The following is a 16,258-nucleotide window of genomic DNA, read 5'->3' on the forward strand; positions in this document are numbered from 1 at the left end:
TCACTCAGCACAGGGAAAATTCTCGCACGGAAAGGAATCGAAACAACGTGCCTCTGGACTGCGGGGTATTTCGTAACACTTCTCCCTCAGCGATCTGTTCTGCATATTTGGCCTCAATATTCTGTTCTAATACTATACTACGAGTCTATCCCATACAAAGCACTTCTTCATGACTAGCATATTTTAGTGTTAGTCTCTTGTTACACTTCAGCCTTCATGACACAGAGGGCAATTTTTCGTCTAGTTAAAGTGAAAAGAGTACAGTTCCAAGAGACTCCCAAGATGAAGAAAATCGCAGGTCACGGGATGAAAGAGGTCACGGTAGCGATGAGGTTAACGATCTCCACTAATGAGGTTAATTAATCCAGAATAAGTCACCTGTGGGATGTCATTAGGGAGTGCTTACTAACTTCACGTCGTCCTTCTCTTTTGATCTTACCACCTCCACACGATTTCATTCCCGGTGAGAGAGACCTTCTGCGTTGGAATTTTAGCGATAACCTTCATCAACCTCTTCACCTCATGAAATCGTCCTTCACCTGCGTAAAATCGTCTGTTAAAGGGTTAATATTTTCACCATGTTATTTCCTTCAAGCTTCCTGCCTCCAGACGAATTTATGCAGACACAGAGACAATTTCTGAGATGTAGGGATTGGATGAAGAATTATTAATACCCTCCAGTGTGTGTGTGTGTGTGTGTGTGTGTGTGTGTGTGTGTGTGTGTGTGTGTGTGTGTGTGTGTGTGTGTGTGTGTGTGTGTGTGTGTGTGTGTGTGTGTGTGTGTGTGTGTGTGTGTGTGTGTGTGTGTGTGTGTGTGTGTGTGTGTGATCTTTCCTATCTAAAGGTAGCAAGCATACAATACAAAAACAAACGTCCCACGGCAGGAGAAATTACACAAAGTATTAGTGATGTAATGATATGTAAACAGTGTGCTTCTTTGTACTCCTCTCTCTGGTGTAACTGTACTAATTATTCATAGCTGTTTCACTCCGATGACGTGGCGCTTACTTTATTCGTGCTGCCTCCAGACGATTTTATTCAGCTTAGGGGAACCTTGTCGAAATGGAGGGATTGGATGTAGCCTTCACTAAGCCAGAGTGTAGTTGTGGCCACGCGTAGTTTAAATACAATTATCTGGTAACCACTAATGATGAATTACAAAAAGGGTGATACCATACAGAAAAGGGTAAACGTTCTACGAGGGGTGATTTCAGTTGTCTTTCCCTCATCATCTCTCTCTCTCTCTCATACACGTACATGTTACATGGAATGTGTGTAACTAGTAATTTCATGAACTCCCGAGGGAATTCGTGAAATGAGTTTAAATTGGGAAGGGCTAATTAAGGTTAGGTTAATTAGGCGGCAGTTATGCTATAGGCTACTGGGATAATCTAGGTTAAGTTTAGGTTAGGTTAATTTAGATGAACGCTTAACATAACTTAGCATTCATATAAATTAGCGTATCCTAACCTAACCTAACTGACCTAAATTTAACCTAGATTGTCCCAGCCTAATCTAACCGCGGCCTAAATTAACCTAACCTTAATTAACACATCCTAATTTTACCTCATTTAACGAATTTCCTTGGGTTTTCGTGAAATCACTAGCTACACAAATTCCCTGTAACACACACACACACATACAGAGTAATGGAGAGAGAGAGAGAGAGAGAGAGAGAGAGAGAGAGAGAGAGAGAGAGAATATAAAGAAATTGTATAGAGGGATATGGAGAGGGAAAATGAAGTTAGAGAGAGAGAGAGAGATTGGGAGAATATAGGTAAGAAATTATATAGCGGGATATGGAGAGGGGAAAATGAAAGAGTGAGGGGAAGGGACAGAGGATTGCCATATATACACATCTGTATAATTTTGTATACGGTGTGTATATATATATATATATATATATATATATATATATATATATATATATATATATATATATATATACCGTATACAAAATTATATAGATGTGTATATATGGCAAACCTCTGTCCCTTCCCCTCACTCTAACTTCACTTTCCCCTCTCCATATCCCGCTATATAATTTCTTTATATTCTCTCTCTCTCTCTCTCTCTCTCTCTCTCTCTCTCTACTACTCCCGTTCATTACTTTTCTCACATTTTCCTCCTCTCTCTCTCCCCCCACCCCTCAGTCTACCTCCTGCCATCCACCCCTCACTTCTTCGTTTTCATCCGTCCTTCCCAACTCCCTTTTCCTCTTTCACCCATACCCTTCCCTTCGTTTCTCCCTTCTAACTCCTTTCCTGTTCACCAATGTCTCTTCATTTTTCTCTACTTCACTTTCATCATCCCCTCCACTCCTTCGTTCCAATTTCTTTCCTCCCCCCGTCTCTCTCTCTCTCTGTCTCTGTCTCTCCCTGTGTCTCTCTAACCTTATTTTACCTCCTCATATCCTCTCTATGAAATTCCCTTACCCATCTTCCCTACAGACTCTCTCTCTCTCTCTCTCTCTCTCTCTCTCTCTCTCTCTCTCCCAGCCACTTAACGCTTGTATAGGGCCTGCCAAATTACATCTCTCCCTTCCATCGATAAGGACGCATTTTTTTTACTCTCTCTCTCTACCTCTCTCCCTCCGTGTGTGTGTGTGTGTGTGTGTGTGTGTGTGTGTGTGTGTGTGTGTGTGTGTGTGTGTGTGTGAGGGAGAGAGAGAGAGTAAAACTTATTTCTACTGCTTCTTCCTCTACTGCCTTAACAGGAGCGTACGGGGGGGAAGGTAGGTTTCTATATTCAGACATTTCAGGCAATAATCATCGGTCGCCTACCCATGAGCGGCACTGTGAATATTACACCTCACTGCTTCAAATTTACACCCTACAGGATTAATACAGGTTGAAGCGCCTAACTCACCAGACCACCAGGCTCCCATTTTGCTTATAGGATTGACAACCCACGTACCGAACAGTTTCCCGGAGAGTAAACCATTTGGATTCTCACTCAATGCAGCCATCCAAAAGTAGCACTACATTAAGTGAGTGGATGGTAAGCGATCCCACTTACCAAATATAACTACTGTAGTATATCATCAAACTGAACTATTGGTTTTTTAAATAGTTCACTGTATTTTCCCTTTCTATCTCTCATCTCTTACCTCTCTGTCTGTCTCTGTCTCTGTCTCTCTCACACACACACACACCCATAAGCGCCCGCACCCTGTCCACTATAGGCAGATCATTTTTATAATTAATTAGCCAACGAACAAAGGGATCTACTTTTTATCATATTATGTGAAGGGGAGATTATGTGAGGGTGCGGTAGGGTAGGGTAGGGTAGGCTCGGGTAGGGAAGGGACGGTAGGGTAAGACAGGGTGGTGTAAGGTAGAGTAGGGTTTGGAAGGGTAGGGGAGGGTATGTATGGTAATGTAAGGTAAGGTAATGTAAGGTTAGGTAATGTAAGGTTAGGTAATGTAAGGTAAGGTAGGGTAGGTTGGGCTGGGGTGGTAACGTAAGGGTAGGCTAGACTGCGCTGGGTTTAGTTGGGTTAGGCTGGGTCTCCGTGTGTATGGATAGGATGGGTTTGGTTAAATTAGGTTAGGTTAGGCTGGGTTAGGTCAGGTCAGCTTGAATGACATCACAGGGTACGTTATTTGTCGTAATATTCGTTCCTTTACCACCACCACCACCACCTCCATTTTTTTCAGTGGGGTGATGATGATGATGATGATGATGATGATGATGATGATGACGACTGATGATGATGATGATGACAAATATCTGGTTCTGGGTTACGACGGATCATTTTACGTCATGTTGGGTTAAGTTAGCTCAGGTCAGCTTAAGTTCCCGGTACAACAAATTCAACCAGACAAATTAGAAGAACATAGATTAGGTTAAAATAGAACGCACTATATTACATTAGCTTTAGAGAATAGGTTAGGTGAAGCTGGCAAAAATATGAGAGAGAGAGGGGGGGGGGGGAAGTGGATACAGACATATTGGCTGTGGCAGGAGGGGAGGGGTGCAAAAAGGAACACCCATTTGTCTTAATACCATTTGGTGTTTTTGTCAGGCTGTGCTGGCTGTCCCTTCACTACCCCTTCTCTTCCACTTCCTTCCCTTTCACTCCTGTTCCCTTCCCTCTCTTTCTCTTCCCTCTCCCCTACCCTCTCTTCTCTTCTCTTTAGTCTCCTTCCCTTCCTCTTCCTTACCTTCCCCTTCCATCCTTTCCCATTCCACCACATTCCCATTCCTTCCTTTCCCATCTCTTCTCATTCCACTCTTCCCATTTCCCTTCCCTTATCCTCTCCTACACTTCCTCTCTCTCTCTCTCTCTCTCTCTCTCTCGCACTAGTCTTATTTCCCGTTCTCTTCATGCATCTACGCAAGACAATTTCCATTTACTTTTAGTCTTAAGTACTAAACCATTTTCATTTTGCAGTCTCTCTCTCTCTCTCTCTCTCTCTCTCTCTCTCTCTCTCTCAACAGTCTTATTTCCGGTTCTCTTCATCCATCTACGAAAGACAATTTCCATTTATTTTTAGTCTTACGCACTAAACCGTTTTCATTTTACTCTCTCTCTCTCTCTTTCTACTAACGCTAAGGACGGACCGCCGTGTAGGGACAGCAAGCTCTGTGTGGTCTGTGTATCTTTGTAACTCTGCAACACAAAATATACTACCTCTTCTTTTTTTCTATTGCTCTTCTTCCTCTTCTTTTTTCTACTCCTCTTCCTCTTCCCTATCTTCTCTCATGTAGTTTTTTTCTTCATTCCTTCCGCCACAGTCCTTTCCTTCTTTCTCTTCGCTTTAACTTTCCTCCCATTTTCACTAATAGAGAGAGAGAGAGAGAGAGAGAATGGAAGGGAGAAGAGGGGAGGGTGAAAGATGTGAGGAAGGGAAGGGAGGGGAGGTGGAAAGATGAGGGGAAGGGAGGGGAGGGGGAAGAGGGGAGGGAGATTCAAGCTCGTTCATCAACTAAGCCTTTCTGGAGGGGGAGGGGGAGGGGGAAGGGGAGGGGAAGGGGAAGAGGGAGAGGGGTAGGGCAGAGGGGAGAGGGAGAGGGGTAGGGCAGAGGGGAGAGGAAGTAGGGTAAAGGGGAGAAGGTGAGGCAAAGGAAAGAGGAGGGGGAGGTTAGACAGAGGAGAGCTGAGGAGAGGAGGAAGAGGCTGGGGAAAGAGGAGAGGAGGGGAGAGTGAGGAGGAGCTAAGCTGAAAGGTTTCTGAGTACTGTCCTTAGGGATAATCTTTACTTTTATCTTATATCAGCGTTACGCCCCCCCCCCCCGGCTCTCTCCTTACTTTGCCTTCTCTGTCTACCCCGCACTGTCTTCTGCTACTTGATTTATTACTTTTTGTTTTTTTAATGTCATCCAATTCTCCTCCTGCTCTTCCTCTCCTTCTTTTCGTGTTTCTTTTCTTTTCCTCCTTCTCTCCCTTAACTGTATATTCTCTGTTCTCTATCCTTCCATCTCTGCTTCAACTTTTAATCCTCTTTCCACGATTTACCTCTTTATTCTTCCTGGCCATCGTTTTGTGCTGCCTCTCTTCTTTGTGCATTCTTTTTTTTTCTTTTTTCCCTCTTCCTATTCTCCTTTCCCCTCTCATCCTCCTCTACTTCTTCAAGCGTCCTCCTCCACCTCCTCCTCCTCCTCACCTGTCATCCACCATCACCTGTCTCCCTCGCTCCTATCTATCCACAGCCTTCCATCAAAGCTCTTTCTCTCTCTCTCTCTCTCTCTCTCTCTCTCTCTCTCTCTCTCTCTCTCTCTCACCATTTACACCATCATCTGTGCCTTCTCCCCTCTCTTTTATCTTTAATTCTTTCCTACCCCTACGCCTTATTCTCGGCACATGCACAACTTAACTATCTGTTCAGTCTCTCACTATCTCGATTTTCATAAAACATCGAAGTTCTCTACAGACTCCGGAAACTAATGACGTTCAGTTTCAACGGCAGTATGCTAAAGACAGAACCATAACCCGCTTACGGGAGGCGCGTGCAGTTAGTTGTGTGTGTGTGTGTGTGTGTGTGTGTGTGTGTGTGTGTGTGTGTGTGTGTGTGTGTGTGTGTGTGTGTGTGTGTGTGTGTACAAAGGGAAGACTAAACAAACACAGAGAAGAATCATAATTTTCTGTTTTAATTACATGAGAGCAACAGTCAGTGGATCGAACGTCCGCCTGTCGTACGTTCGTCACTGGGACTGGAGTGGTATAACTAATAGATCACCAAATGCCAAATGCCGTTCATGTAAATCGCCTTATATTGGAAACCTGCCCATCACTCACGTCTGCACTGGCCCATTAGAGGCGTGGGGGTCTGGGGCGACGCTGTTTAGGCCCATCATTTAAGAGAAGGTTGAACAGTCACTCTAAAGCCCCATTACCTAAGCACTAAACCCCAACCACCCTTGGATCTGAACCCCGATGGGCCACATTTGTTTTGAGCACCAGTATTAACCACTACATTGAGAGTGACTTATACGTGCCTTCACCGAAAAAAAAAACACTAAAAATAAAAATGAAAAAGTTAGCTTCCTTGCATAAAAAAATGATAAACTTGAATCTTCCTGCCTGCCTACCTCCCCGGCTGCTTGTTTCTATCCACGTGCCTGCTGCCCGCCTCCCTACCTACCTTCCTGCCTGCCTGTCTCTCTCCACGTGCCTACCTGCCCGCCTCCTCACCTGCCTACCTTCCTGGGTGCCTGTCTCTTTCCAGGTGCCTGCCTACCCCCTATCCCCCTACCCAACCTCCTGACAACACGGGCAAACAAGGCAGCATCAAGCGGCACACGTCACACCACAGATTACCGACACCCGACACGGAGGGGCAGGCGGAGGAGGAGGAGAGTCGGAAGCAGAGGTAGGTAAAGTGACAAAAATGGGGGGATGGGGGACAAATGGGGAAAAAGCAAGAGGATGTGTGTGTGTGTGTGTGTATGTGTGTGTGTGTGTGTGTGTGTGAGAGAGAGAGAGAGAGAGAGAGAGAGAGAGAGAGGGGGGGGGGACTGGGAGAAAGAACGGGTGGCAAGCAGTAAGTGAACATGGGAGGTAAATAAGAGGACAGGATGGGGAGAGAATGGAGGAACACTGGACTTCTGACATTTCCTCCTCCCTCCCTCCCCTCCTACCTACCTACCTCAAATCCTATCTCCCTTCAAGCTTAACCCCCAGCCTACCTACCTACCTCTTTCTCATCTTCCCTACCGCTACCTCAATCTTTCTACCTTCCAGCCTACTCGTACCTTTTTCCAACACTATCAACCACCCTTCACCTACCTAACTCTACCCAAACCTACTTATCTATCTTCTCTCCATCCTATCTACCTACCTACCCTCCAGCCTCCCTACCTGCATCAACAATTACTCCAACCTTCCTATTTCTTTCCCACTCTAACTGCCTACCTACCTACCTACCTCCTCCAAACATCTGCCTTCCTCTCTACTTTTCACTCCAGCAACCTTCCTATCTCCCTCTCAGACTGCCTACCTAACTTCCTGCTTGCTTATCTACCTCTCAACCTACCTACCTCCTTTCTTACCTTTCCTCCTTCTGTACCTACCTATTTGTTTACCTTCCTTCTTTCCTTCCTTCCATCCATCCATCTGTTCATCCTACCTACCTACCTACCTACCTACCGCTCCTAGCCTATCCAACTCCCTCCCTGCCTATCTACTTACCTACCTCTCCCTCTACACATCTACCTACCTTCCTTGCCTCCGCATAAAAGAAATCAATTAACAGTGACAAAAAGCGCAGTCCCCCCCCTCTCTCTCTCTCTTTCTCTCTCTCTCCCATTCGTTACTTTCCTATAACCAATCACATCCCTTTCCTTCTTATAACACACACACACACACACACACACACACACACACACACACACACACACACACACACACACACAAACACAGTTTCCTTACACGGTCCTATCCTGCCTCTCCTCCCCCCTCCCCCGCCCTACTTTTATCTCATCCTTCTCGTCTTGCTCTCCTTCCTGCTTCTCCCTCTTTCCTCCAATATTTACTTTCTCTCTTATTGCTTTCCTTCAATTATTATTTCCTCTTTCCCTCCCATTTCCTTCTACTTCTCCCGACTATCCTTCTTTCCTTCCACACTCTCCCTTCCTCCTTTTTTCTTCTTCCTCCTCCTCTTCGCTTTTTCTCCACTCTTCCGTTTCCTTTCCTCCTATACCATTCTCTATCCTTTTCCTTCCCTCCCTCTCTCTCCCCTCTCCTCCTGCTTTTTTACCTTTCCCCTCTCTTCCCTTCCCTCCTCTTTCTTAATGCCTTTCCCCTTCTTGCCTCCCTTCCCCTTCTCTCCTCTCCTCTCTCCTCCTGCCTTTCTCCCTCGCTCCCCTTCCCCTTCCCTCCGTCCTTCCTCTGACCCACTGCGCTCAAGCACGTCTTTTTTATCCCAGCTACCGTCATACGCTATTACTCAGCTTAGGCAAGACTGCGCGGGTTAATGAGGCGTTAAGTTACAGATGGGTTAAGAAGAGGGACTGGGATAGGTTATGGGGTGAAAAGAACTGACACAAAGCATAAAGAGTGAAGCAGAAGTTAACGATGGTAGAGAGTGATATGGTGGAGGCCAAGAGATCGGTAGGACATATGCAAGGCACATAATGATAAAACAGAAGAAAGCGGCGGTACGGTGTGACTCGGGGAGACGGTACTGACAGTAAAACGCGACGGTGAGACGTATGACAGTATAACAGCAGCAGACAGTGGTATGGTATTAGTTTGGGTTTTATGATACTAGCGATCGTCCATCCCACACAGTCACTGGTGGTAGTGGGGTTTAAACCATCTCCACAGCGTCGCCCAGTCGTGCACACTATGACAAAATTACCAAATTACCGAGTTGCGCTTTACTTTTATTCTCCTACCCGATTTTTTCCCTTAGTCAGGGGTCGGCAACCAACGGCCCGCGGGCCTCACCCGGCCAGCCAGTATGCTCCACAAATTCACAAAAATATTCCCGTGTTTCACTTACTAAGTGAAAAATCAGCAAGACTTAATCACTAAGGCAAACATTGTTAGTTTGTTCGAAAAAGTAATTCACACTTGAATAGAATACCCCACTCGCCTCCTCCTGCCTGAAGCTTAATACTGACAAATTTTCGCCTAAGAAACAGCATCAAATATCACACTGATTCTCAGTGGCTGTAGGTTGGCAGAATGACTGCACTGATAGATCAATGTAATTAGTATGTACTGTGAATAAATATTTCTATTACGGATGGTGATAATTGTTTTACTGAAAGTTATTTCGTTTGTTTCTAATGTATTAATTTTAAAAAATTGTATTCACTATAGTTTAAGAAATGCTTTGAATATTTCTACTACACATGGTGATATCTGTTTCAATGAAAGTTATTTATTTTGTTTCTAATGCATCAATTTTACAAAAATTGTATTCAGTACAATTTTTAGAAATATTCTTTGAATATCTGTTGTTCTTATTACTTCCGCCATGAAGGTTATGTTTTACCCGGCGTTTATATGTCTGTCTGTTGGCTGGATTACTCAAAAAGTTACGAACGGATTTTGACGGAATTTTGTGGAAAGGTGGGCCATGGGCCAAGGAAGAAATGATGAAATTTTGGGCCGGATCCAGAGTATCTCGCACAATACCTCCAAAAGTTCTCAATGATTTTTAATGAAATTTTGTGGAAAGATGGTTCATGGGCCAAGAGGAAATTATTAAAATTGGGGGGCGGATCCGGCTCCGCGTCCTTTTTAATAGCAATGGCACTGGCGGAGGTATGTGCTCTCTGAGCGCTTTCTAGTTAACGTGTATTTTTACATATTCATATTATTATTATTATTAGAGAAGGGGGGTGTAGGGTTGAACAGGTTCAAAACATCTGGCCGGCCAGCTGAGTAACTGAGCAGTTCCGGCCGCCAGTCCATCAAAAGCTGCCGACCCCTGCCTTAAATATCATCCTCTTCCTCTCCCATTCCCCTCCCTCGACTCTACCCTCCCCTACTCCCGATCCATCATTCTCCTCACTTATTTTTCCCTCCTCTAATGCATCTTTCCTTTTCCTGTTCCCTCGCCTCTCCATTCTTTCTCCTAAAAAAAAAAAAAGAAAAAAAAAAAAAAATCCACCTCCCCCCATCCTCACCCTTCTTCCCTCCACATTTCTGCTCTCCTCCCTACCCTAAATTGTCTCGCCCCTTCCCTCTTCTCCTCCCTAACACTCCCCCTCTTTTTCAACTCCCTATTCTTACCTCCCCCCAACAACATCTATTTGTTCTCCTTCTCCCTACCCCCTCCCCTCCTCTCCCTTTCCCAGTGCCACTTCTCTACTCCTTCCCTCTCCCCTCCTTTCAATTCCCCAAGACATCTGCGTCATCTCCCCTCCCTTTCCCTCTTCACCACCCTTTTGGTCTCTGCTCTTCCCTACCCCTCCTCTTCCTCTTCTCCTTTCCCTTTCACTACCTTTTCTCTCCCCCTTTTCCTTCTCTTTCTCCCCAATAGCCTTTTGTTTTCCCCTTCTCTCCCTTCCCAAAAACTCTCTTTCCCCTCTTCCCTATCCTTGCCCTTCTCTCCCTTTTCCTCTCCTCCTCCCTACTCCTCCCCTTCCCCTCTTTTCCCCTACCCTTCCCCTCCCCCCACCCCCACTGAACATCACCTTCCTCTATAAGACTTTAAAAAAATCTTTAATTTCGACAGTTCAGCACAAGAAGAGGGGAGAGGGGAGGGGGGGCGAAAGTTGCTTAACAAGTTCTATGCTACCCGCCACCCCTCTCCCCGTCTCGGCCCATACCCTAACACCGCCTCACCGCCTGTTTACTCCACCAGCACCATTTCCTGTGGATTATTTTTCCTGTTTCTACTGTATACTACCCCTTTCCTCTATTTCCTACTCTCCCTCTGTTCACCCATCACTTCTCTCTCTCTCTCTCTCTCTCTCTCTCCTCCACATCACTACCCTCTTCGTTTCTCTTCTACCCACTGCCTTCCACCTGCTTTCTTTTCCTTACCTCTTTCCTTCTGCCCTCTACCCATCCATCAAAAAATGAGAGAGAGAGAGAGAGAGAGAGAGAGAGAGAGGAGAAAAAGACACTTTTTTTAACTTACAGAAAAAAGGTAGAGAAAAAGTGAAATGGGAAAGAGGGGAGAGAGCGGAAATGGAAAGGAAGATTGCTGAATGCGAGGGAAGAGAGAGGAGGGGGGGGGAGCGTGTGGAGAGGAGAGGGGGGGGGAGATTGGAGGGAAGAAAAGGGAAGGGAGAGGGGTGAGAGGGAGAGTGGAGGAGTGAGAGGGGAAAGGAGAGTGGATGGGTGAGAGGGGGAGGGGGAGTGGAAGGGTGCGCGTGAGGGAGAGTGGAGGGATGAGAGGGGGAAGAGTGGACGGGAGAGGGAGGAAATTGGAAGGGAGAGAGGGGCTGGGAGGGTGGAGGGGAGAAGGGGGAAATCGTAGGTGAGAGAGAGAGAGAGAAATACCGCCACACATCCACCTTACCTATATCACTTTCTCCATCTGCACACTCACCTGCAATCAAAATAAAGGTGTAATTAGGTTTCAGAACATACGAACACAATTTTACAAAACACACAAGAAACAGCCTGAGTTATTATGCAAGTAGACGTGAAGTGAATTTATGTTTGCAATAAATTTCTTACCTTCATTACCAGCCATGTCGTTATCTTTACCGGAGTTACAACAATAATAGCAACTAAAACAACAACAACAACAACAACAATAATAATAATAATAATAGTAATAATAATAATAATATTCACCACCACCATCACCATCATTATCATCTCCATCATCACCACCCGCAATAATCATCGTCGTCATCATCATCATCGCCACCACCCCCACCCCATCACAATTACCATCATCATCCTGACCCTTTTCCTACCTAAAGCTAGGGTGATATTAATAATGATACGGGAGGGAAGGCAAGGGTTGGAAGGAAGGGGAAGAGCGTGGAAGTGAGGAGAAGGGAAGATGAAAAGGAAATTAAAGGGAAGGGAAGGGAAGGAAGGAGGGAAAGGGAGGCAATCGGATGTGAGGCGAATAAGAATGCCAGGAAAGGAAGTAAAGGGAAGGTACGGGGGTGGGAAATAAAGGATGGAGAAAGAATGAGAAAGGCAGGGATAGGAGAGAAATAGTAGTAAACGGAATGGAAGGGAAAGATAGGGGCGGGAAGGGAAGTGATGGGGAAGGAAAGGGAATAGCAAGATTCAGTGAGTAAGGGAAGAAATTAGCTTATGTGAGAGAGGGTGAGGAATCATATTAACGAGGTGGGAGGAGAGGGAAGGAGGGATGGAATGAGGAAGTGAGGGAGGGCAGGGGAGGGCCGAAAAGGAGAGAAAGGCACCAAATGATGAAGAAACAGATAGATAGTTAGAAAGATAGAAAGATATGGATAGATACATAGACTTACACTATATATAAATATATATATATAAACATCATCAGCCGTTTGAGTATCCACTGCAGGACCGGCCTATCCCGACCGAAGTCGGGATGATACAGCCAATGTACCTCTACCAAGTGGCTTAGGCTGTCTGGTGGAGATTGTATGTAGGGTGAGAAGTGCCTGTATGTGTAATTGTAGTGTTGGAGTGGCTTTGGATGTGTGTGTAGTCCGTGAACCAAGTGTAATCGGCCCGCGCAAGCCGACTGGATGCAAACATACATTATAGTAAGCGACACTGGTTCATCCACAGCACCCCTTGTGTCCGCCAATGCAGTACGTGGCCGAGCGAACACTCCCAAAGTTTATTACCCTGGCGGGGCGCGAACCCTGGTTCACCCGTGTACGAAACGCACACTCTACCACAGAGGCTCCATATATATATATATATATATATATATATATATAGATATATATATATATATATATATATATATATATATATATAGAGAGAGAGAGAGAGAGAGAGAGAGAGAGAGAGAGAGAGAGAGAGAGAGAGAGAGAGAGAGAGAAATCATGAAGAGATAAGATAGCAAGAGACAACGAGAGTGGGAAATCACATAACCCCACACAACACCCTCCTTCTCTCTCTCTCTCTCTCTCTCTCTCCTTTTTCCTTCCTTCCCTCACTTCGCCTCTTCTGAACTTTTCCCCTCCTCCATTCCATGACTTCCCCTTCCCTCGTCCCTTCCCTTCTCCTAATGACTCCTCCTTCCCCATTCCTTATTTTCCAGTCGTCCTCCCTTTCCGTCTTTTCCCCTTCCTTACCCCTCCCTCTTCTTTATCCTCCCTTCCCACATTTCGTCTCTCCCTCACTTTACTCTCTTCCCTCCAAACCGTCTCTTCCCCTGCCCCTCCCCTTCCCTCTTCTCAATCCCCCCTCCCCTCTCCCCCTCCCCACATCAGGGCAACAGAAGTTTAATAACGAGTGATCTTACCCCCTCACATGTTTACACGCTCTCATGTGTACTGTGTGTCTAGCTCTCTGTGTGTTTGCCTTCATGTGTACCGGAATATGTGCTGAAGTGTGTGTGTGTGTGTGTGTGTGTGTGTGTGTGTGTGTGTGTGTGTGTGTGTGTGTGTGTGTGTGTGTGTGTGTGTGTGTGTGTGTGTGTGTGTGTGTGTGTGTGATTTCTACCGGTGTATGTGCTGAAGTATGAGTCGATGTGTACGTGTTTGTTGACGTTCGGGTCCGTCCACGCGTATAATGCTGTAGGGAGATGAATTATGTGTACAGCACCACTGTGTACGTATCCTACATGTATGTGTGTAAATTTATTAGCATGATGTGTGTAAGTGCTAGATTGCATGTAGCGTATGTTCATTTGTATGCACCGTGTGTATGTGTCGATGTATACATGTCGTGTGTCTATGTGTACGTGGTATGTATATATTCTTCCTGCATATTTAGCCTGTCTTGGCATGGACGTATACCTGTTCGCATATACACACAGTGAATGTTTATCAGGTGTATGTATATTCTTTAGCAGTGGCTCACAAGCTTTGGCTAAACAACCCAGTTAGAGTTCCTTGACTTTCTATGGGGTTTCTTGGTACTCGGTGAAATATATCAGAACATACAGAGAACTCATATTTAAACAACTTAGGGGATAATGGTGCTAAAGAGACTTGCAGATGATGTTTCTGTGCATGGTGTGACGTCGTGTAGCTTCTGTCCTTACTACTGTTTTCTGTTGGATTATTTTTCTCTCAAATAATGAGAAATGTCATTTTAGATAATTTTCCGTACATACTATACATACTAGTATAGGTACTATATACTGTATATCTACATATCTACAGTATTCCGGTTTATAGGCACCATAAATAGTTACAGTATATATACATGAAAATAAATCATGGAGCCGCAGGTGATTTATAAATATGCTGATACCCACAGGGAAAAGTAAACATGAAATTTACGCAGAGCCTTCACGATGTGAATACACGAAAATGTTTGAGAAATTTCGTGTTTTTTTCTTCCTTATGAATATCAGCATAATAAGCATATCTACAATTTACATATATAAATATCGCACATATTTCTACACATCCGAAGATATTATGTTAGTGAAAAAAATATATATGTATAATCATCGCATATATTTATACATATTCATGACAGAAACAATGTTGGTGAGGAAGATAATGTTCCATACAATGTACATACGGCTTCACTGTTCTCGAGACGGTGGCTGACGCTTCCTGGAGTTACTTGAGATGCAGGAGGGCACCAACATCCATAAGGTAACTTACACAGTCTATTCTACGCCCTAAATCAAGAAAAAAAAATCCGTGTGAAAAATGTGCAATGACTCAGTAATGTCTAGGGTACATCGCTGCAGACGGTAATTACGGGGGATAATTAACGATACACACCTGCCCTGTAATTAAAACGATTTACGCAGTTCTTGTAATGTACTTGTAATCAGAGTGGTGATTACATGATTCCAAACACACACCCGGCTAACATACACGACAGTCTTGTTATTAGTGCACATAATCCCCGGCAAATTAAGACGACTGCATACAATAGATATTCTGAGTGATGGTAAAAATAATTATGTTTTTTATATCATGAAAAATTAAGGTTATAAAATCATGTATGGATCGTAAGGTAAATAAGTAACTGATGTACGTATATGTGTAGGTACAGTATATAATGTATGTACGTATGTATGTATTCTGTCGCCTATGTATGTAGTGATTATAATGTTGGAGAGAGAGAGAGAGAGAGAGAGAGAGAGAGAGAGAGAGAGAGAGAGAGGGGGGGATAAGATAGGCAAAAAGACTGGATTTAAAAAAAATGTGAGAATAGAAAAGTGAAAAAAATGATGAGAAATGAAAGAGAATGAAGAAAACACAGGAAAGTGTACTAACGAAAAAGATAACTGGTAACAGGGCCATAAACCGGGGAGGGAGAGAGAAAAACACAGGTAGGAATGGCATCTCTCTCTCTCTCTCTCTCTTCCTCTCCTCACCTTCACATTCCCTTGTTCTCCTATGCTCTTCTCTCCCCTCCCCTCCTTTCCCAATTCTTTCCTCCCTTTCTTTGCTGAGTAAACTGGCTTTTGTTCTCTCTCTCTCTCTCTCTCTCTCTCTCTCTCTCTCTCCATTCTATAATTTATTTTCTTTCTTATTTCATCATTTACTAATTTCCTTGCCCTTTCTCCCTATCTTCGTTCTTCATTCTTCCAAGCTTTGCCAATTCCCGTCCTTACGACATTTCATTCCTTCCCCGGCTTCTCCTTCCTTCATCTACACTCTGCATATTTCCTCATCTGTTAACTCCCTGCTTCATCCTCTTTTCCTTTTATAATCATATTTTTCTTTCCCTTCCCTTCCTTTCCCTTCTCCTCTTTTCTTCCCTTTCCTTTTCATCTCTTCTCTTCCTTTGTCCACCTCTCATTCCTACCTTCATTTCTCCCTTCTCCGTTTCTCCCCTTCATTTCCTATTCAAACTCTTTCTTTCGCCCCCCCCCCCTTCCTCTACCTCTCTCTCACCCTCCCGTTCCTTTCTCTAACTTACCTTCCTCTGCCCACTTCCCCCCCCTCAACAACTTTTCTTTCCCCACCCTCTCTTCCCTCCCTTCCTCCTACCTCTCGATCCCCCACTCTTTCCCCACCCCTCTACTCTCTTATTTCTCCTCCCCCTCCCCCATCCTTTTCTTCAACTCTCCCTTCTCATCCCTTCTGTCCAACGCAACTTTTTTTCTCTCCTCCCTCTACTTCCTTTTTAATGCTTCTTTCTCTCACCTCCCTCTCCTCCTCTACCCTTCTTCCCTCCCTTCCTCTTTCTCTCACAACCCACTTCCTTCCTCGCACCCTCCCCCACCCCGCCCACTACCTTCTGTCGCCACCCCCT

The sequence above is a fragment of the Coenobita brevimanus genome, chromosome 22 (assembly GCF_032717465.1).
Source record: "Coenobita brevimanus isolate Jiangsu-jjx chromosome 22, ASM3271746v2, whole genome shotgun sequence".
Lineage (NCBI taxonomy): Eukaryota > Metazoa > Arthropoda > Malacostraca > Decapoda > Coenobitidae > Coenobita > Coenobita brevimanus.